Here is a 21,967-nt window from a genome sequence, read left to right on the forward strand (position 1 = left end):
ATTACCCTTTGCATGGACCCTGGGGACTGCTCTTAAAGAGAAGAAGAAGTGCAGAGCTAACTTCTCTGTTTACAGCTTATATTACTTATTGTGTTGAAGGAAAAGTTAAACAAAGGACTATGCTGGACAATGTAATCTGCTCTAATGATTGCAATACAAAATATAGACACTAAATATATAATCTCTGTATAGATATGTGAATGCATTATTGTGTTTTCATTGCCTGTGAGCAATATAATATTATAATTGAAAAGGACAGTCTTGCATGGGAGTCATATTATAGGAGGCTTGGTATTGTATACTCCGTCTGTCACCAGGCCGCGACGAGTCGACAGCAGGTGGCTGACCTGCTGTACGCCACACCCCTTCCCCCTTATCTCTGTCGGGGAGGGGACTGTCTGTCTTCCTTCTCGATAGGGCATCCGCGTTTCCATGCTTCGCCCCTGACCTGTGGACGACAGAAAAAGAAAAGCGTTGAAAGGACAAGAACCACCTGGTGACCCGATCGTTTGTGTCCCTTCCCCTGGCCATCCAGACCAGGGGAGCATGGTCCGTGACCAGGGTGAAGTGGGTACCTAACAGGTAATACTTGAGAAAACGTTTCTAGCGGTGAAGTGGGCGCTAGACACTCTTTCTCAACAATAGAGTACTTCTTCTCTCTTGGTGTCAGCTTTCGGCTGATGTACATGATGGGGTGCTCCTCCCCATCGTGTATCTGGGACAGAACAACCCCTAGTCCCGTGTCACATGCATCCGTCTGGACCAACATCGGCACCTGGAAATCGGGCGTTACGAGAATCGGATGGGAGCACAACGCTTCCTTCAGGCGCCTGAACGCCGCTTTTGTCTCGTCCGTCCATTTCACTGTTTTCGGGAGGCGGGCCCTGGTTAGATTGGTGAGGGGGGAAGCTATAGCCGCAAAGTTGGGGTATATAGTATCCTGCCAGTCCCAGTAAGGACTTGACCTGTGTCTTGGTGCTTGGAACGGGCCAGTCACGTACCGCGTGACCCTTCCTCTCCTGGGGCTTGACGTTCCTCCGTCCGATCAAATACCCCAGGTACTCCACCTCCTCGAACCCTAGTTTGCATTTCTTCGGGTTTGCGGTCAACCCGGCTTGTCTGAGTGCATCCAGCACTGCCTGAAGGTGAGTCAGGTGCTCTTCCCAACCATTGGCTGTGGATAATGATATCATCCAAATAGGCCGCTGCGTACTGCTGGTGGGGTCAAAGTACTTTGTTCATCAGTCGCTGGAATGTGGGCGGGGCTCCATGGAGACCGAACGAGAGCACCCGGTACTGATACAATCCGTCTGGTGTCGAAAACGCCGTCTTCTACCGGGAGGAGGCTGCCAACGGTACCTGCCAATATCCTTTGGTCAGGTCAAGGGTGCTGATGTACCGGCCTTTCCCAATCGGTCGATGAGCTCGTCCACCCTTGGCATGGGGTAGGCATCGAACAAGCTTATGTAGTTCACACCCCGGGAAATCATTACAGAAGCGTAGGCTACCGTCCGGTTTGGGTACCAACACGATGGGGCTGCACCATGCACTGTGGGACTCTTCAACGACCCCCATCCTCAGCATAGCCTCCAATTCCTGTTTCACGGCCTTCCTTCGGGCCTCCGGAATCCATAATGGCCTCTTTCGTACCGTTTCCCCGGGCTGGGTACGGATGTGGTGTTCAATGAGGGTCGTGCGGCCCGGCTTCTCGGAGAACACCGCCATGTTCCGATCGACGAGCTCCCTGAGCTCTTGCTTCTGGGCCGGGTTGAGGTCCTCATTGCTCTGGACACCACTGGTACCGTTGGCGTCCTGGGTCCCGACCATAACACGGCCAAGGCTGTCCTCTCGTGCCACTTCTTCAACAGGTTCACGTGGTGTTACGTTCCCCAGTTTCTGTGTTGTGGTGGTGTTTGTATGTGTGTGTTTCAAGAAATGGCTTCCTGGATTCCCCCAAGCAGCTGATTTGGTTGGCCCCATTTCTAATTGGAGCTGACCGCGCCCTCTTGTCAGAGGATACAGCTGTATCCCATTACAGACTCCTTCTCCAGCTATATAAGCCAGTGTTCTGTTGCTCAGAAGAGAGATGATTAGTGTGTCCTGTGTTGGTTGTTGCTGAGAGAATAGAGCTGATGGTTATATCCTGTGTTGGTTGTTTCTCAGAGAGAGCTGATTGTTATATTCTGTGTTAGTTTGTTGCTGACAAAGAGCGCTTCTTTGTTGTCCTGTGTTAGTTGTTTCTCCATCTGTTGGGGTTTCCGTCTCCCAGGATGCCGTACGCGGTAATTGACAGGGCCCAGCTTCTCGATCACCTCGTATGGCCCGTGTCATGTTGCCAGGAACTTACTTTCGGCTGTGGGGATTAAGACCAACACCCTGTCTCACACCTGCAATTCTCGGTGCTGGGCTCCCCGATTGTAGACCTTTGCGCGTTGGGCCTTCTCCATTTGTTCCCTCACGGCTGGCCATATGGCTGTCATCCACTCCCTCATCATCTCCACGTGCTCTACCATGCTGCGTAAGGGGGTTGGTTGGGCTTCCCATACCTCCTTGGCGAGGTCCAGTAGGCCGCATTGCCTCATCCCGTAGAGGAGTTCGAAGGGGAAAACCCAGTGGAGGACTGGGGTACTTCAAATCAAATTTCAAAATCAAATCAAATTTATTTATATAGGCCTTCGTATATCAGCTGAAATCTCAAAGTGCTGTACAGAAACCCAGCCTAAAACCCCAAACAGCAAGCAATGCATGTGAAAGAGGCACGGTGGCTAGGAAAAACTCCCTAGGAAAAACTCCCTAGAAAGGCCAAAAACCTAGGAAGAAACCTAGAGAGGAACCAGGCTATGAGGGGTGGCCAGTCCTCTTCTGGCTGTGCCGGGTGGATATTATAACAGAACATGGTTAAAATGTTCATAAATGACCAGCATGGTCAAATAATAATAATCATTGTAGTTGTCGAGGGTGCAACAAGCACGTCCGGTGAACAGGTCAGGGTTCCGTAGCCGCAGGCAGAACAGTTGAAACTGGAGCAGCAGCATGGCCAGGTGGACTGGGGACAGCAAGGAGTCATCATGCCAGGTAGTCCCGAGGCATGGTCCTAGGGCTCAGGTCCTCCGAGAGAAAGAAAGAAAGAGAGAAAGAGAGAATTAGAGAGAGCATATTTAAATTCACACAGGACACCGGATAAGACAAGAGAATACTCCAGATGAAACAGACTGACCCTAGCCCCCCGGCACATAAACTACTGCAGCATAAATACTGGAGGCTGAGACAGGAGGGATCAGAAGACACTGTGGCCCCATCCGATGATACCCCCGGACAGGGCCAAACAGGCAGGATATAACCCCACCCACTTTGCCAAAGCACAGCCCCCACACCACTAGAGGGATGTCTACAACCACCAACTTACCGTCCGAAGACAAGGCCGAGTATAGCCCACAAAAATCTCCGCCATGGCACAACCCAAGGGGGGGGGGGCGCCAACCCAGACAGGAAGACCACGTCAGTGACTCAACCCACTCAAGTGACGCACCCCCCCCCATGGACGGCATGGAAGAACACCAGTAAGTCAGTGACTCAGCCCCTGTAATAGGGTTAGAGGCAGAGAATCCCAGTGGAAAGAGGGGAACCGGCAAGGCAGAGACAGCAAGGGCGGTTCGTTGCTCCAGCCTTTCCGTTCACCTTCACACTCCTGGGCCAGACTACACTTAATCATAGGACCTACTGAAGAGATAAGTCTTCAGTAAAGACTTAAAGGTTGAGACTGAGTCTGCGTCTCTCACATGGGTAGGCAGACCATTCCATAAAAATGGAGCTCTATAGGAGAAAGCCCTACCTCCAGCCGTTTGCTTAGAAATTCTAGGGACAATTAGGAGGCCTGCGTCTTGTGACCGTAGCGTACGTGTAGGTATGTATGGCAGGACCAAATCGGAAAGATAGGTAGGAGCAAGCCCATGTAATGCTTTGTAGGTTAGCAGTAAAACCTTGAAATCAGCCCTTGCCTTAACAGGAAGCCAGTGTAGGGAGGCTAGCACTGGAGTAATATGATCACATTTTTTTGGTTCTAGTCAGGATTCTAGCAGCCGTATTTAGCACTAACTGAATTTTGTGTAGTGCTTTATCCGGTTAGCCGGAAAGTAGAGCATTGCAGTAGTCCAGCCTAGAAGTAACAAAAGCATGGATTAATTTTTCTGCGTCATTTTTGGACAGAAAGTTTCAGATTTTTGCAATGTTACGTAGATGGAAAAAAGCTGTCCTTGAAACAGTCTTGATATGTTCTTCAAAAGAGAGATCAGGGTCCAGAGTAACACCGAGGTCCTTCACAGTTTTATTTGAGACGACTGTACAACCATCCAGATTAATTGTCAGATTGAACAGAAGATCTCTTTGTTTCTTGGGACCTAGAACAAGCATCTCTGTTTTGTCCAAGTTTAAAAGTAGAAAGTTTGCAGCCATCCACTTCCTTATGTCTGAAACACAGGCTTCTAGCGAGGGCAATTTTGGAGCTTCACCATGTTTCATTGAAATGTACAGCTGTGTGTCGTCCGCATAGCAGTGAAATGTAACATTATGTTTTCGAATGACATCCCCAAGAGGTAAAATATATAGAGGTACTTCTCGGATTGAGAACATTAGGTGGGGTAGTAGCTGGTCCCAGTTCTTCTCGTCCTGCTCGATGACCTTCCGCAGCATTTGTTTGAGCGTTTTATTAGTATGTATACACATACTAAACCTCAGGATATCCAGAGCCTGCTCACAGGAACACAGGAGGTCAACCTTACGCTCACCCCAGGAATCAATCACCATGGGGACCCACTCAGGGACAAGGGTCTGTCGTTTGCTTACTTCTCTCTCACACACACACACACACACACACACACACACAGCCCTGCCTGCATCAAAGTTGACCAGAGCACTGCACCATATGAGGCCGCATCATTACATTGCCCCCCACCCACAGTCCTGTACCATTACATAGAGGTAGGACTGCCACAGGCATCTCATATATCATACTGGAAAAGGGCCTTAAATGCTCTTCAATAGGCTAAATATGAAAGGGAGAGCTTTGGCTCAATGGGTTCTACTCAAATGTTCATAGAACAAAAAAGGGTCAAGGAAAATGGTCTGTATTACAGATTCTGAAGTAGTTCCGTGCTGTCTGCAGGAGGTCACGAACACATGCACCCATGCACGCATGCGCACTCACACACAGAGAGACAGGCGGGGATGTTTCTGAAGCAGGCCTGACTCACAATATGCAACAACCATTTAGATTTCTTCCACCCTGAAGACCAGTGCCAGGTGTCATGGAGAAACAGCAAATGAGTGACTGATTGAAAAAACTTTGCACAGATGACTTTGAGGAATTTCACTACTCTGCATAGAAATTAATATAAAGAAGAAAAAATCACGGGCGGGGGGAGGATCTGGTACCTGAGATGAGAAGAGTGCTTGTCTGAAATTGATTAACACGCTGGGATCGTCAGGAGCTCGGGAGCTCATTAATAAAACATACAGGATGTGCTGGAGCGACACCTTCACACAAACACATCCCCAATCCCTACCCACCTCTCTCCGCCCCCATCCCGCCTCTCACTGACAAGGCTCCATCTCCATGTATGTGTCCCAATTGGCACACTATTCCCCATATAGTGCACTACTTTTGACCATAGCCTGGTCAAGAGTATTGTAATACATAGGGAATAGAGTGCCATTTGGGGCGCATTCCATGGCTCCATCTCCATTGCTGCCTTTTCACAGCTAGCCTATTGTTGAGGGGCACAGACTGTTGTTTTGTTGTTTGCATGTAGCAAGATTCTGAAGCTGATTTTCTCACTGAAGGTAACACACAGTCTTATTTCACACTAGAGGGGCAACGAAAAACACTTTAGGATTCTGAGTATAAATCAAATCTAAGTTTATTGGTCAAGTGCACACCACGGTACAGTAAAACGCTTGCTTGCTAACTCACCTCAACAATGCAGCACAATAACAATATCAACAACGAACATTATGACCATCCTGTGTCACTTTACTTGGGACTAAGTAAATACATTTTATGACCCTGCCAAGAAGCATTATGATCATCATAATCATGTAAGCCAGATATGCTTATCACGTACATGCCCTTACGTAATGTATGTCAGTCATCAGTCACAAAGAGAATGCCTTGTCCTTGTCCTGAAATCTGCTCCTGCATTCATCCCAGTCATCAGCAACAGAGCGTTGGAGTGGGTATATGTCTGACATCAATGTGTGCGCAATTACAATGGTAATAATATTTCAGGACATTTTGTAGAACATAAACATAATGTTTACAAGTAGGCAATGGTGTAAATGTCTGCTAAATGACTAAAATTTAAAGTTTTGCCTTGTGTGGGAGGTTTTGTGGGTTTTGACAGAGTCATAACCAGCTATAAAATGATGCAATATACACTACATTATCAAAAGTATGTGGACACCTGCTTGTTGAACATGTCATTCCAAAATCATGGACATTAATATTGTGTTGGTCCCCCCTTTGCTGCTAAAACAGCCTCCACTTCTGGGAATGCTTCTGTGAAGGCTTTGCACTAGATGGTGAAACATTGCTGCAGGGACTTGCTTCTATTCAGTCACAAGAGCATTAGTGAGGTCAGGCACCGATGTTAGGCGATTAGGCTGGGCTTGCAGTCGGCGTTCCAATTCATCCCAAAGGTGTTCGATGGGGTTGAGGTCAGGGCTCTGTGCAGACCAGTCAAGTACTTCCACACCGATCTCGAAAACCATTTCTGTATGGACATTGCTTTGTGGACGGAGGCATTGTCAAAATGAAACAGGAAAGGACCTTCCCCAAACTGTTGCCACAAAGTTGGAAGCACAGAATCATCTAGAATGTCGTTGTATGCTGTAGTGTTAAGATTTCCCTTCACTGGAACTAATGGGCCTAGCCTGTAGGATTGCAAGGGGTCGGAAACTTTCGTGAATTTTTTGGGAACTTTTCCATGGGATGTTAAGCCCTGGATGTTAGCTTAATTTCATCCAAAAAGTTAGCTTATAAAAGTGAACCTTTTTTGTGGGATACACAAGGCAATTCTAGGTCTTGTAGCATATTTTGATTAAACTATCCCCATTTCAAAGAAATTGCAACCCTATGCATGCACAGTAAATTCTTCCATCACATGTGCAGTGCACTCTTCCATCACATGTACAGCTGATTCTCAAGATCTTGCACACTAATGAGATGCTATTGAGCCCACACTGCTACACTGTCTGAGCCAAGAACTACATGCTTTCTGGTACGTTTTGATTACAATACTGGGTGGGTGAATATATTTTATATGACATACATGATTTTTTGTTAACTAGTAAATAGTAGCCTACAGCAAAGTGCGTTTAAATCATTTCTAACTTATTAGCAATTTCTGCTAGTTAGTTTTTTCTACCATATGGGTTTTAGCTTGCTTGAGCCTGCGAACTGAGGAGTGTTAATTCATCTGTTTCCATACATGTTTCATTTTAAAACATGTTTCTTACAGAGGAGTTGTTCAATCTAACTGCTAAACTATTTATCTGTACACGGAATTGTATTTTTATTTTTTTTACTCATTTTTTTCTAATCTTTACAGGAAAATCCCACTGGCACTATCTGATGTGTGGAGACATTTCACTGCAGCTAATGTAGAAGGAAAAGCTGTGTATATTTGCAAATACTGTACAAAATCATATGTGAAGAATGCAAAAAAGATGCAGAATCATCTGGCCAAGTGCATAAAGTTCCCTCGGCGCTCACAACAAGCAACCTCTACTTCTATTTGAGGTGAAAATGATGAATCAGACACCTTATCAATAGCAACAGCTCATGGTCCTTCTGGCATCAGAATTTTTTTTGACTCAATGGAGGAACATAGTCAGAGAAATGCTGATGAATGTCTTGCTCGAGCTGGGTATGCAACTGGTTCACCTCTGATGCTCAAAGGCAATGTGTATTGGAAGAGATTTCTGAATGTTCTTTGCCCAGCATACACACCTCCAACCAGACATGCTTTATCTACTCATTTGTTGGATGCAGAGTTCAACAGAGTTCAAGTGAAGGTCAAGCAAATCATAGAGAAAGCAGACTGTATTGCAATCATCTCTGATGGGTGGTCGAATGTTCGTGAGCAAGGAATAATTAAATACAACTCCACCCCTCAACCAGTATTCTACAAGAGCACAGACACAAGGGACAACAGACACACTGGTCTCTACATTGCAGATGAGCTGAAGGCAGTCATCAATGACCTTGGACCACAGAAGGTGTTTGCACTGGTGACAGACAATGCTGTGAACATGAAGGCTGCTTGGTCTAAAGTGGAGGAGTCCTACCCTCACATCACACCCATTGCCGGCGCTGCTCATGCATTGAATCTGCTTCTCAAGGACATCATGGCACTGAAAACAATGGATACACTTTACAAGAGAGCCAAGGAAATGGTTAGGTAGGTGAAGGGTCATCAAGTTATAGCAGCAATCTACCTCACCAAGCAAAGTGAGAAGAATAAGAGCACCACATTGAAGCTTCCCAGCAACACCCATCGGGGTGGTGTTGTCATCATGTTTGACAGTCTCCTGGAGGGGAAGGAGTTTCTCCAAGAAATGGCCATATCCCAGTCTGCCAATATGGACAGCCCCATCAAGAGGATCCTCCTGGATGATGTATTTTGGGAGAGAGTGGTAAGCAGCCTGTTACGTGGAGTGGAACAGAGAATCCCAAGAGCAGACTCAGACGAGGGGACTGGGATGAAGTAACCAAGGTATTTATTGAAACACAGGGGGAAGATGGAATGCAGGCCAGGGGAAGCTCGGGCGGGTTGCAGGAAACCAGGTGCGGAGGCTGAGGCTGGAGCGAGAGGGGTTAGGACAGGATAAGCAGGTCCGGAGGGGAATCCAAGTGGGCAGTAGATTGGGTAATCCAGGGCAGAGTAGCAGGATGAGGAGACATGGGACTGGAGACAGGGACCAGAGTCAGAGTAGGCAGAATGAGCATAGATTATGATCTGGCAATGTGGAAGTGGCAGGACTGAGTATTTGTAGATGTTCTTGATTATGGAACAGGTTGCAGCTGGTGGGGATGTGCTCTGACTCCAGCACACCTGTCTGCACCCACACAATCACTCACACAGAGGGAGAGGGAGAGAGCACTGGTGGAGTGGCGGCAGGTCAAGGAGACGCAGGATGAGTAGTAGAGGGCATGGCAGGAGCAGATGTAACAGCAAACCCCCCTCTACGGGCGCTCAACCATGCTTATCTGGGTGTGAGGTATAGAAATCACGTAGGAGGGAGGAGTCCAGAATGGGACGGCGAGGCACCCAGAAGTGCTCCTCCGGCCCGTATCCTTCCCAGTACACCAGGTACTGCCAGCCGCGACCCCGATGGCGCGTACCCAAAAGCCGCCTGGACGGTATAGGCAGGATGGTCATCGATGAGCCGAGGGGGTGGAGGAGCTGCTGCAGGAGGAGACTGTACTGGAGCAGACAGCTTTAATCAGGGATACATGGTAGGTAGGATGGATCCTGAGACAGGCTATGAGTTTCAGGCGCACAGCAGAGGGGTTAATGACACAGTGAATTTCGAAGGGACCAATGAATCGGGAGGAACGTTTCTTCGATGCCACCTTCAATGGCAGGTCCTTCGATGACAGCCATACCTTTTGACCTGGGTTGTAGATTGGGGCTGAGACCCAGCAACGGTTGGCTTGGGACTGGGTCCTGTCGGAGGCACGAGGAAGGGCAGCCCGAGCCTTCCTCCAGGTACGATGACAACGGCGCAGATGGTCCTGGACAGAGGGAACTGCAACCTGAACCTCTTGGGCGGGGAACAAGGGGGGTTGGACCATCATGGACTTAGTGAAACTTTAAACAGAAATACAATTCTCTCACATTAACATCATTACATAGCATCCCATCATCTCACAAATAGCTTTATCCTTATTCATTCATTTTATACAACCATTAGATGTAAGTCTCATACCTGAGACTCTTCTATAAACATGGTAATGTGGCAGTATTGTCTCTCATGAGTTTCACAAAATTGTACCAAACGGACCAGTTCGTAGCTGGATTCTTCACCGATCTCTTATCTTCTATGGGCTAGGTGGGACGCTAGCGTCCACCTGCGGGACACAGCCAGTGAAATATCAGGGCGGCAAATTCAAAAACAACAAAATGTCATAATTCATTTTTGTCAAACATACAACTATTTTATACCATTTTAACCTCTACGGGCCACGGGGGCAGTATTGAGAATTTTGAAAGAAATATGTGCCCATTTTTAACTGCCTCCTACACCAACTCAGAAGCTAGGATATGCATATTATTAACACATTCGGATAGAAAACACTCTGAATTTTCTAAAACAGTTTGAATGGTGTCTGTAAGTATAACAAAACTCATATTGCAGGCAAAAACCTGTGAAAAATAGATTAAAAAAAAGAGAATTTTGTGACTGTACTATTTAGTGTCATTGTTTTAAAGATACCACAGTGAGAAAGGATTCAGTTCGCAACTCCTACTGCTTCCACTAGATGTCAACGATCTTTAGAAAGTTGTTTGAAGCATCTGTGATAAATACACACCGAATTAGAAAGCTTACAAGTTGACACGTCATCACTTCATTTTTTGCGCCTGCGCATGAATCTGAGAAGAGTGCCTTTGTCATTATCGTTTATTCTAGACACTTGATAGGTTGTGTGAAAATATTACTGATGTTTACTGATGTTTCACGTTAAAAATGGAACAAAAGATTAGTGCTAAACAACGTTTGACATGTTTAAACAAACGTAAATAGATTATTTACTAGGTTTTCTTTAGTTTTTCGACGTGACTTTACACTGCCCACCTCATTTTGTGGGAGCCTACTGAACGCTAACTATTTGGACATAAATTATGAACTTTGTCAAAAGAAACCACATTTGTTCTGGACCTGGGATCTCTGGCAGCGCCTTCTGATGGAGATAATCAAAGGTAAGGGGATATTTAGAATGTTATTATCGATATTAGATGATGCTAATGCTAACGGTATAGCTTAGCTTAGCTTAGCATATAGCTTATTGTTGTTAGCATAGTACCCAGTTTATACAAAATGTGATTTCCCAGTAAAGTTATTTTGAGATCTGGCCCTTCGGTAGCAATTACGAGATGATAATATATTATTCTTTGAATGACAATATTATAATTTACCAATGTTTTCGAATAGTAATTCCGTGATTTGTAATGCTGGATTCACTGGGTGCATTCGAGCCGAAAAAAATTCTGAATTTCACCGCGACTGTAAATGCTGTTTTTGGATATAAATATGAACTTGATGGAACTAAAAATGCATGTATTGTATAACATAATGTCCTATGAGTGTCATCTGATGCAGATTGTCAAAGGTAAGTGCATAATTCTAGCTAGTTTTCTGTCTGTTGATGCCCTTCTTTGAATTGGCTAAACATTACACGCAGCTATTGTCAATGTACTCTCCTCACATAACCTAACTTTATGCATTCTCCGTAATGCCTCTGAAAATCGGACAGCGTGGTTAGATTTAGGAGATATATCTTTCAAATGGAGGAAAATAGTTGATTATTTGATTTTTTGAAATGATTACTCTTGCAGTTTTGAATTCCCCGCCATGGTCACATGACAATGAATCCCAATACCGGGATAAGATCGGGATAAGATCCTCAACAGGTTTTAAAGATACACTCCTCCTTGATGTAACCACGCTGTCCGATTTCAAAAAGCGAAAGCAAAACATTAGATTATGTTAGGAGAGTACATAGACAAAAATAATCACACAGCCATTTTCCAAGCAAGGACATGTGTCAATAAAACCCAAAACACAGCTAAATGAAGCACTAACCTTTGACGATCTTCATCAGATGACACTCCTAGGACATTATGTTACACAATACATGTATGTTTTGTTCGATAAAGTTCATATTTATATCCAAAAACAGCATTTTACATTGGCGCGTGATGTTCAGAAAATGTATTCCCACCAAAACATCAATTTACAAAAATACTCATCATAAACGTTGACAAAATATATAACAATTATTTAAAGAATTATAGATAGATTTCCCCTGGATGCAACCGCTGTGTCAGATTTTAAAATAGCTTTACGGAGAAAGCACATTTTTCAATATTCTGAGTACATAGCTCAGCCATCACGGTGAGCTATTCAGACACCCGCCAAGTTCGGGGCAACCTAAACTCAGAATTAGAAATATTCTCTTACCGTTGCTGATCTTCATCAGAATGCACTCCCAGGACTGCTACTTCCACAAGAAATGTTGTTTTTGTTCGAAATAATCCATATTTATGTACAAATACCTCCATTTTGTTTGTGGGTACAGATCACTTATCCAAAGGCATAACGCGCGAGCGCGGAACGAGAGACGAAAAGTCAAAATGTTCCATTACCGTACTTAGAAGCATGTCAAACGCTGTTCAAAATAAATCTTTATGGTATTTTTAACGTAAAATTGCAATAATATTCCAACCGGACAATAGCATATTCATTCAAGAAGAAAAAGAAGGAACGGCGTGCTCGTGTCACTGCGCATATCCAATCCCTTTGTTGCCAGGCAGACCACTCAGTAACTGAGCTCCTATTATCTGCCCAGTGACAGGAGAAGGCTCAAACCACTTTCTGAAGGCTTTAGACAGCCAATGGAAGCCTTAGGAAGTGCTATGTCACCCCACAGACATTGTAGCTTCAATAGAGAATCAAAAGAAGAACCACAATTCTCAGACTTTCCACTTCCTGCTTGGATTTTTCTCAGGTTTTTGCTTGCCATATGAGTTCTGTTATACTCACAGACACCATTCAAACAGTTTTAGAAACTTCAGAGTGTTTTCTATCCAAATACTAATAATATGCATATTCTAGTTTCTGGGCCAGAGTAGTAACCTGTTTAAATTGGGTATGTTTTTCATCCGGCCGTGAAAATACTGCCCCCTAGCCCAGACAGGTTAACTTTACCTCTGGACGAAGACTTGTTTATTGGACAGAGTGAAGATTTATGCTATAATCGATGTGGATGATTTTAGGAAATCACTTTTAATATATGAGGCCATTTTCTGTAAGAACCTTTGTTCAGTGTTGTGTCAGTTGCATCAACAGCTGCTTACTAGCCTGGTTTTGGTCGAGTGGATATTTCTGCTAAGTAAATTGTCAGGCTTGTGGATTAATGTATTTTTTTTTTTTTACATAAAGCAAACTTTAAGACCAAAAAGAGAGGACAGCTTAAAATGTGATTCCTTGCAAATGGGCTGCGGGAAGATAAGCAGACTGCCACATTCCGTTAACTCTGAAATTAAAAAAGGACTACCTACCAAAACAAACTCAGGCGGATATCAGATTAGTAAATTGAACTGCTGACAATTCTGCAAATATAATGAAGTGTATGCAGCACAAACTACAGGAAAAGACTGCAACATCTGTTTAGTATGTAATACTAAACAGAAGAAAAAAACAACTAGCTCTCACAGTCTCACGTCAGAATTGAACGTTCATCCATGTTTCTCAAACGTCAAATTTCGAAGTTGTTGCAAGCGTCAAATTCCAAAATGTTTAAGATTAAGTTTAGGCATTAAATCTGAATTAACTCCAAAATCTTAAGGTCAGGCATTAACTCCGAATGGTTAAGCTAAGGGTTAAGGTTTGGGATAGGCTTTAAATAAAAATCTCCAAAACAACTTTCTATCTATTGCTAGACTCAAACTTCCAACCTCTGGAGTCAGAGGCAGATGCTCAGACAAAGTAGGATTTTTATTGAAGGATGACGAAGGAGGAGATCACAATAAAGATGAAAGTCTGAGAGTCAGAGGTTTGGTCTGCTAGGAATAATAAAATGAATACATTCTTTTGACTTTTGGTCTTGTCTTTATTGCTTCACTAGAACTGAATAACACACTTTTCAGACTTGCTAGACTGCCCTTTGCCCTACTGAGTCAGGTAAATACATTCTTCATGACCTGCACATTTCATCCGCTGTGTTCAAGTTAGGATAAACATATTTTAGCATTCACACTTTTTAAAGAGGCATTGCAGTCAAAAACGTGACTGTCCTGTTTTTGTAATGACATTTCCACACTATGAGGTCGAAATAACACTATGAAATTATGATAATGCCCTTTTAGTGTAAGAGATTTTTATTTTATTTATTTTTTGCCTGGAAATTTAGCCTGTTGAGGTGGGATGGAGCTTTTGGCCCACAGCATGACATCACAATCTGATTATGGTCTGATTATTTTGACCAATGACCAGTCATTTTCTAATTGCATATGTATCCTCCTACTTTGAAGGTTAAGTTGGGTAGGCTACAAAATCCTATTCATCAATCAGGGCTGTGTACTCTATGTAAATATATTTAAAATTGTATTAATAATCACACATTAATATATTTGGAGTTATTTTCATGCAACACACACAATAATTTATTAGATATACAGTGATAATTTCAAAATAAATTAAAAGACTGCATGTGGGCTTTAAACATTTTGCATACAGGTTTTTTGTAGTTGGGAAAACACAGCTCTGGCCAGACTGCAATGTTTTCTGAGTGAGTTTCTGAGCTCTTTGTTGCAACACCAATTTCTATCCAGCTGAGGTAGACATTGAAAATAAAAAAAATGGCCTGTGACACCATGGGTCTCAGTCTGCAGAGAGATAGAAAGAGAGAGAGAAAGCAAGAGAGAGAGCGAGCGAAAGAGAGAGACCCTTACTGTGATGGTGCTGATAATGGCCCTCGTTTCAGCAGAGAATTTTTCTCTCACATATCAGGCCAGTGCAGCTGTTCATTGTTTTATTGGAGTTAATTAGAAAATGATTACAATTCTGACCCTTTGAAATAACGATTATGCTTTGACAATGCACACAAAAGAATAATGCATTATTTCTGTGTGAGAGTTAAGGGATGATGATAAGAATGTGTGTGAAGTTTTTATTTGCGAGTGTGTACTGTCTGCATGTGCATGTGTATGCCTGCGTGCACACACGTAAGAGTAAACGGCAGCAAAGTCTGTCACTTCTAACGGCTCTTTAGCTGGCTAATAAGAGGTGCAATTGCCTCACTTGTAGGAGGGTTAACTGTTGGTCAATTTATCCACTTCATGTGATTCTGTACAACTTGAGCGATATTAAACCCTATAGGTTATGAGTATGACTCACCATAGAGTCAATCAGACAAACATGAATGCTGCTGTAAACTAATCTCAAATACCTTTTCTTAAAACCTACACCACATTCATCCCAATTATTTTTTTAAAGATCACCTTTTGTCAGATATCAAATAACTATTCCTCTGTTCATTCACTCTTTTTTTAACTTCATGGTCACTCTCATGGTTTTCTAAAATAAATAATAAGAGAATGCAGCCTGGTTTTTAGCCGTCCCAATACGATGAGTTGAGACTGTCAGCCAGATGCAATTTAGGTGACTGACTGAGCAACGCTACTTAAGAGGTGAGACCCAATAACGTCAAGTACATGTCTCTCCAACCAGGGGACGTGTAGCTGAGCTCTGGAGATGGAGGAGAGCTGAGTCATTCATGGGCAAGTTACAAGTATCAATTTCCTTTGAATATTTCTTATTGCTTATGGTGGTGCAATGCGAATCCGAATGATGGCATGGTATATTGTAGCTCTCTGTCCTTCAGTTGAATGTTCTGGAAACATGATATTGGTCTGGTTTAAGTGTTTGAATATTTACATAGATAATTAACCAGCCAAGGTTTGCACATGGATATAGCTTTATTTGAAATGTACCAATATACATAATAACTTCATAACACATCCATAACCCATACATAGCAAATTCATGAGAGGTACTTCACTTCAAAGGGTAGGTTTCTCAAACACATTCATCTTAGCCCTGGACTAAAAAGCATGCTCAATGAGAATCTCTACTGAAATGGCTACTTAATTTGAACAGGACTGGCACTGAGAGTTTCTAGGATTACTAGCATACCATATTAATAGGAATAGAGAAAGCTTTCATTCTCATATAGACCCCCTTAACCCAAAGGGATGATAGGGAGGCTAATCATGTACTCTGTCTTGTAATTATTATTTTAATGATGCTGCTGCTGGATGCTTGTCCACGGCGGATTAATCCCATTAGATGAGGCGGCCTATCATGTCCCACCAGCGGCTAAACTACCAAAACAAGACTATGAGAACACACACACAGATGCCTGCACAACCTTAGAACTCAACGTGCTGAGATGAAAGATGGCTGATATGGTTGAGTGGGAGCATGATCACACACACACACACACACACACACACACACACACACACACACACACACACACACACACACACACACACACACACACACACACACACACACACACACACACACACACAGCACCAGTGGTCATGGGTGGGTGTGATTATGATTAAGGATATCAGACATGAGACTAAACAACAATCAGCTTCTGAATGAGAGGAGGATCTATGCTGAATACACAGTATGTTGGTTGATCTCACAGACGATTGTCTCTTTTGGCTGTTGGAAGAAGGAAGGAAAGAACATAGGTAGTGGAACCATTGCAGGCTCCAAAATGATGATAGCATAGTGATGGCTTGTGTGCCTAACTTCCAAGACAGCTACTTTTGGTTGGTGAGGGAGGGAAAGGAGTGCAGTGATGTCAGAAGTACAGTACTATGACAGAGTAAGTTTACTTTTGTCAACTGCATTCCTACTCTAACGTCCAAACCAGAAGTAGCTCTGTTTTGGAACTTACATAACTTACATAACATTTGGGCTTTTAACTTATTTTCAGGATATTTTGTAGTCTGCTGCTCACCTTACAGGCAGTTACACATCAGACTGACCGGGATCACTCTGGGACTGCAATGACTGACGGAGGAAGAGACATAATAAAGATGTGACATTTTGAAAGATAAAGAGCTGAATTGTGTTGGGTGACATTTGAGGTTTCTGGTGTCGTGACGTTGTATTAGTTAATGTGACGACTGTTGCTCATCGAATGATTAACGGTTTATAATTACGTGATTAAATGAATTAAGCAATGAATCAAGCAATTATTAACTCATTAACCTGGGGCACCATGGGAACATTGTTTTGATTGAGTTTCTATTTCCCAAATTAACTCAAAGGATATCAGAATATCGATTACAACAGTCGCTAAATTAATCAATTTCCTCTACAGTCTCATAATCTGAAAGTCGTATAATCCGGGAATCTGCACGGACCCGGGCTTTACCACTGAATTTACCACACCAATCTTAGTTGATTATTTATTTACTAGCAAGCTAAAATGATGATAAAAATGCACATACACAAAACACAGTCTAGCTATTGATTAGGACTTAGTATAACGGGCCACCACACTATGGCGCTTGTTACCCAAAATGGGGATTTTAAAGAGAGAGAAAGAAAGGAAGTACACGAGAGAAATATACATTTGGGTTCATTTGTCAGCCATGCTTATTTAACTAGCCTTGCCCCGAACTGCCGCTCTTATGGGTCAGAATATAATGATGTAATTACGTGTTGGAGTTCTCAGGTGGGAAGCTCCGCGTGGGTCGTTTAGGCTTCTAAATGACGCAGTTCTCCGGCGCAACTCTCTGGTTGTCCTCACGATGTCAGTGTCCTTCTTGGCTAAGTGGTCTGATCCCTCACCCTTGATCGGAAAGGGGTCTTCTGAGGACAGACAGCTCTGTAGCTCAGAGCTCACAGCTTCGGCTCGAATGGTGTCGATACCACGATTCAATGGAGAGTGGAGGCTGGGTGGTTCGGCTTGAATTCACCCGCTTAGACACAGCTACTCGTCCGTAGCTCGTGTAGAAAAATATTTCTTTGTCTTCAACCTTGTGTTTCGTTTTGGGGTTCGTCGACTTTGTTAGACCTTGGCTGCAGCTTGGGGTCAATAGTCTTCTATGTTAATTCTTCACTCTCCTGTCTTATACCCTCGGGTCAGAAGTGGGTGTAACAGCCTTTAGGGCGATTCTCTGGGCGGACCAAGTAAAAGGGGCAAGGCTTAGATTTGGCTAAAAATCCGATTTTAGACACTAACTTCACATTTCATCTTTATCAAAACATTCTGTTTGATTTGGATATTTTCCAAACAGCGTACAATGTATAAACATCAGGCATATACTGGGAAAACTCTTAAAGGTACAATGTTTTCATAATAACGTCATCTCTTAACCTTTAAAAACAAATACAAAAGTTACATACATTTTAATATTCCACTTTCCGTCATAACCACCATTGTGGCTGACGGAAACCATTGTTCCAAAGTCCCTTTATTGCATGTTTAAGGTTCTGAGGCCAGTTCTCCATTGTTAGGACAAAGGAATTTCTCTGTATTATGGGCATGAGGTGTCATAAAACCCCACATCTTCAGACCCCTAGATCTCTCCTCCTCTGTTGGGGGTTTGGGAGATAATCTGTAGGGTGGTGGTCTCCTGTACCCTGACCTGATCAGGACAGTCATGACAGTCCCCCTCTGGTAGGTTCAACTTGGAATGATTCTGCATGTTGCAACCCACCATAAGAATGACTATCGGATGTCCTGGTCTGTGGATCATCAGAGCAGCCCCCCCCCCTTTAGTGGTTCCCCCTGGTAGGCTTTCCGCAAGCTGTGGATCACCACCAGAATGGATCAAGGAGGTCTGGCAGTGGCTCTGTGTTCCGGCCCGTCGTCCGGTTATCCCGGTTAGTGGACCTAGGCAGTAACTTGGCAGACGTTAATAACGCACAACACTCAGGCAATACATCATTACATTTCCTCCCCAAAGGAGCAGTGTCTTGGCTCTAAGGCTTCCTAAGTGTCAAAGGTAATGAAACGAAAAATTGGAATAAAAACATAAAAGTATACAAAATATGTCTACCACACCTTAATCATCTAATATGGACTATGTTCTATATATGTCCAAGGCCTTGGCTAAATAGCTCTATCATGGCATTGTCTCTAATGTCATGTCTAGGTTGATCCTACTTGCAGGTGGGTAGTTAAGGCACTTGGAAAAACTTGGCCCCTGAAGGCCAAGCTTACATTAGGGACATTACTGGGCTGACCTAGCGAGTTCGGGAGAGGAGGCTGGGACTGGGCCCTGTAAGAGGGTTTCCGGATCCATTGCCACCTTTCCAAAAATCGGGATCGCTTCCGTCCCACGGGTGATCCTAGTATAAGACCTCATTAGGTCTTCCATTGCACGTGTGCGCCTGTGTACGTAGTAGGTGCACACGCCAAGGGAAATGAGACCAAGGATCATGGTAACAGTCAGGATACTGTCCGGCACCGTCCAAGACCGGGCGACAGACCAATCTTTTGGTCTGTAGTCAGTCGGGTCGACTAACAGTGCCTCATCCAGTACGCTAAGATCGACAGTCATGGGTCCCTCGTACTGGATTTGGTATTGAATGGCTTGTGGTAACTCAAGGGAACGTTTAGCAAAAGCGTCCGGCATTTCAATCTCTGTGTCTATCCGGTCGTCGGGAAGGTGGTATAGAGCGAGGTCGTCTACGTGAATAATCGCCCCCTCTGGTACCGTAACAAAAACAGTCTGGTTGGGGAGGTTTAATTGGGTGATGGAGTCATGGCGTTCGTAAGTCATAGTGGCGGACGCGAACGGTGTGTTGACCAACCATCGGTTCCCTACCACCTCCACTTGTGTGGTGGTGGCCCCATCCCTGGCTGTTAGTTTGGCTCTACAGCGTTCTTCGCTGGTGATAGCTTTAATACCACAAAGACGCTCAGTGTTATCCCTGACAAATGGTTTGCTAGGACAAAGGTAGTGGACATCTTTGGTTAGAGTACACATTAGCAGGTTAGGGGTGAGATAGAAATCTGGGTTGTTTTCCTGGTAAGCTACAACTGGGGGCGTGGCAATCTTTACGTGGGTACTGTCGCGCCAAAATCCTACATTGAGAACCGTTTTCAATCTATAGATATTCTCCAGTTCAACAACCGGCAGCGTCAGTAGAAAACCCACTTCATTACGATCAACATCAACGTGTATTGGGATGGCCGACCCCAGACTATAGGCCAAATGTGATTGTAACGGCCTTAGTGTGGTTGAAGTAGCTGAGGTCAATATGTCGTGCACCATTGAGAGGGGCACTAGATATGAGGGGATTCTATTCATGGCCAAGTGGTCCATAGAAGAGCTAACTTCACGGAGAAAATCCTCCAGTAACAATCGAACCAATTGGACATGGGCATAGTCATGGTTCATGACCTCTGCTAGCTTTCCTACAGACAGGATAGTTTTGTTCAGGAGAGTAGCGTGTGTGTTGACCACCAGAATAGTGTCCTGGAGAGACTTTCCCACATGTTGCAACCTAAGGGCCTGTGCCTTCATCTGCTGCTGGATAAGTGGCATCTCTTCAGTAATCTCCCTAACATTCCTCTTGACTGTGGCTAGACTGACTGCGTTGACGGCAGTGGTACCTAGGGCAAATAGTGACCCTACGGCTGCCCCTATCGATAGTAGCGCCCCGACGAATCGTTTTTCTCGCCTGGGCTCAGCTAGTTCTGACTGGGTTACTGTGAACTTTTGGAGTTGGGCCAACATATGGGCAGTGTCTAGCTGGGCGTGCTTAATTGCCTGGCTGGTCCAGTCAGCCCCGGCCCAACTCAAATGCGCCGCAGGTGGAATGTGTTGGCGGTACACATTCTCTGCATCTAGGCGGACATATACCCTCTGCGTGTGTACTCTGCAGTTAGTTATGAGGAGTCCTGGATCGTCGCGGAGAACGATTCCCGTAGGGGGTCCGTTCGTGATTACGTCTGCTGGGTTGGTTTTGACCAGGGCGCAGAGTGTCAGGATCATCCAAAGGAACTCCATCCTACAGAAACGCATAATCAGAGATTGTTGGATTATTTCAGTTATTTGTATTCGTAAACAAAAATTGTTTTGACAACTATTTTTCTGTTTTTCTTATTTTTAATCAGTACAGCGCAGGACGATATCACTAGTGACAACAGATGTATATCTGGTAGCTGGGAAGAGAATAAAAGATATTAGGTGCAACGTACTCCTGGAAGGTCTCCTGGAAGGGATCAGCTGAGGGTACTTAAGAATTTTCTTAGTACCTCTGTTTTTTTTGCTAGGGTTTTTATCTATTCGGTGCTGGCTAGCACCCCTTCTATTCCCATGGGGGGAGTGTACAACTTGATTTGGTTCCGGTGGACCCACTTTAATGTGGCGGTTTGTCGACCTTTGCTGATTTTGATCTGGTAAGCTACAGGTGATAGCTTCACCACAATCTCGTGTGGCCCCATCCAGTGGGGCAGGAACTTTGTTGCGACGCCCGCGGGTTTGGTGTATATGTAGTACCACACCTTATCTCCGACCTCGAACACCTGGTGTGAGGCTTTTTTGTCGTAATAGGTCTTGTCACCTTCTGCACTTCTTTCCAATTGTCCTTGAGCGTACGCAAAGGTAGTCTGGAGATGGTTCCGCAAGTCGGTCACGTATTGATGAGCCGTGTAGGCGGTGGCTGCGGCGACATGTCCCGGTTGGTACAGGAGATGCAGTGGAAGGGTCATTTGCCGGCCCGTCATCATCTCAAAGGGTGTCATTCCCGTAGACCTGTTGCGTGTGGCTCTGATTGCCATCAGTACCAATGGGAGTTTGAGGTCCCAATCTTTTTGGTTGGCTGCCACATATTTCCTCAAGATTCTGACAATTGATTGGTTGCTCTGGTCTACCCCCCCCGAGCTCCTAGGGTGGTACGCGATGTGGAGTTTAGCTTTGACTCCCAGGAGCTTCCACAGTTCGGTCATTACAGCTGCCGAAAAGTGGGTTCCTCTGTCGCTGTCCACGGTTTCTCCTGGCAGGCCGAAACGACTGAAAACGTGGTTTAGCAAAAGAACGGCAGTGGTTTCCGCTGTGTCATTGGTCGCCGGCGGGCACTCCACCCACTTTGTGAATACGCAAGTCACTGTGAGGAGGTACTTGTTGCCTCTGGCAGACCTGGC

This window comes from Salmo trutta, chromosome 25, assembly GCF_901001165.1.
Source record: "Salmo trutta chromosome 25, fSalTru1.1, whole genome shotgun sequence".
In the NCBI taxonomy this organism is placed as follows: Eukaryota; Metazoa; Chordata; class Actinopteri; order Salmoniformes; family Salmonidae; genus Salmo; species Salmo trutta.